This window comes from Miniopterus natalensis, chromosome 4 (genome assembly GCF_054644295.1).
Source record: "Miniopterus natalensis isolate mMinNat1 chromosome 4, mMinNat1.hap1, whole genome shotgun sequence".
Classification (NCBI taxonomy): Eukaryota; Metazoa; Chordata; class Mammalia; order Chiroptera; family Miniopteridae; genus Miniopterus; species Miniopterus natalensis.
In genome coordinates, this window is record NC_142084.1 from 88,393,954 (window position 1) to 88,396,376 (window position 2,423).

Genomic DNA, 2,423 nt, shown 5'->3' on the forward strand with positions numbered 1-2,423 from the left:
CACATTTTCAAAGGTGTCCATCCTGCCCTCTCTACCAGGAAGGACAAAAGTTAATCACTGGAGCCAACTTTAGACCCTATCAGCCAGGTAGCCTTTATCTACCATTAGTTCCCCATATATTTACTTTCCCATAGCTTGCCGCTCTCAGAGACCTAAAATTGCTTTTCTTTGTCCTGTCATTTCTTTACAAATTATTATTCTTTGTTGAAGATGCTACATAAGCCTGAATTCTAAACCACCTCTTTGAGTGCTCGCTTTGGCAGCACATACACTAAAATTGGAACGATACAGAGATTAGCATGGCCCCTGCACAAGGATGACTTGCAAATCTGTGAAGTGCTTTTTATATTTAAAAATAAAAATCAAAAATAAAATAATAGACCACCTCTTTGAGTTACTCTTTCCTGAGTTACTCTTATAAACACATTTTAATAAACTTCTGTTTGTCTTTTTCTTGTTAATCTGTTGGGGTTTTTATTACAGAACCCCAGCCAAGAGCCTAAGAATAAAAAAATTAAAAAAAATTTCCTCCACTACAAAGACAACCTCTAACCAATCATTGGCTGAATACCAAATCATGCTGACTCAATGGTGACCCCTGGGAAGCCAGATTTGAACATAAAAACAATTTTTAAAAATACTGAACAGGAACATCAGTGGCTATACATCAAGGAAGAGACAGACTCCACAGAATCAGTCCAGGCAACTTACTAAAACAAAACGGCAGCAACAAAAAACTCCAGAAGGGGAAACATCCAAATCCAGAATGGCTACAATATATAAAAAAGGTCCAGTTTTCAACATTAAAACTAATGAGATATGAAAAGAAATAGGAATGTTTGCTCCCTAGTGGAAAAAGAAAAAACAAGCAATTGGAACTATTTCTAAGGGTGGCCAGATATTGGATTTGGCAGAGAAAGACTACAAAACAACTACCATCAATATATTTGAAGTAATACACACAAAAAAAGTTCCAAAAATTAAAGGAAATTATGACAGTGACATATTAAATAGAGAATTTCAATATAAAGAAATTTATTTTTATTGGAAATTCTAGAGTTGGAAAGTACAATAACTGACTCAATTGCTAACTCTGACTCTAGAAAAAAAAAGAAATAATATTCTTTCATAACTCTTCCATAAAATTTATTCCATGAGATTAGTATTACCAAAGCCAGTCAAAGACACACAGAAAATAAGTTACAGACCAATATCTCTCAGGAACATAGATGTGAAAATTTCTCTACAAAATATTAGTAAACCAAATCCAGTACTATACAGTGAAGATTACATACAATGACCAAGTGGGATTCATCCCAGAATTATAAAGTTGCTTCAACATCTCAAGATCAATTAATATAATTTGCTTATTAGACTAAGAGACAAAAATCACATGACCATCTCAGTAACTGCAGAGAAGGTATCTGACAAAAACTCAACATATTCATGATTTAAACTCCCAAGCAAGCAGGAATAGAAGGCAACCTTCTCTAACCTGATCAAAAGCATTCAAGAACATCTACAACTAACATCAAACTAGACTTTGCTTTCCCGCCATGTTTGGGAACAAGGCCAGATTGTCACTCTGTTTGCTGTCACCACTTCTATTCAACACTGTACTGGAGGTTCCAGCCAGTACAATAAAATGAATAATAATAATGATAATAATAATAATATTAATAAATAGAAAGGAAGAAATAAAAAATAAAGTAAAACTATAAATTTTTCATCATCTACAGACAATAAAATCTTGTAGAAAATTCTAAGGAATCCACAAAAATACTGCTAGAACAAATAAACAAGACCAGCAAGTTCACAAAATACAAGATTAAATAATAATTCATTGTATGTAATACATTAACAATGAGCAATCAGAAAAGGATAGTAAGAAATACATTCTATTCACAATGGCATCAAAAAAGAGTAAAATACTTAGGAAAAAATTTAACAAAAGAAGTGCAAGACTAGTATACTGAACACTACAAAACATTTCTGAGAAAAGTTAATGATCAAAATAAATGAGAGATAATATAAATTAATGAATTGCAAAATTCAACAGTGTTAAGATGGCAATTTTTTGCAAAATGATCTTTAGATTCATTGTAATCTTTATCAACATTCCAGTAGGCTTTTTTGCAGAAATTGCAAGTTGACCCTAAAATGTATATGGAAAAGTAAAGAATCCAGAATAGTCAAAACAATTTGAAAAAAAGGGAGCAGAGAGGCTCATTCTAATTTCAAAACATACAGTAATCAAGATACATAGTACTAGCATAAGGAAAGACACATAGATCATCAGAATAGAATTGAGAGTCCAGAAAAAAAAAACCTGATATTTACGGCCAATTGATTTTCAACAAGGGTGTCAGGAATTGGGAAAGGATAATGCTGAGACAATTGGATATCAATAAGAAAAATGATAA

At 32.2% G+C, this 2,423-nt stretch overlaps 1 non-coding gene across 1 annotated transcript; it reads left to right on the forward strand.

Moving 5' to 3' along the window:
- Window positions 1–247: 247 nt before the first annotated feature.
- Window positions 248–351, forward strand: LOC148093404 (U6 spliceosomal RNA). Its single transcript, XR_015714499.1, has one exon. It is a non-coding gene; the product is annotated as a U6 spliceosomal RNA (small nuclear RNA).
- The last annotated feature ends 2,072 nt before the right edge of the window (window positions 352–2,423 follow it).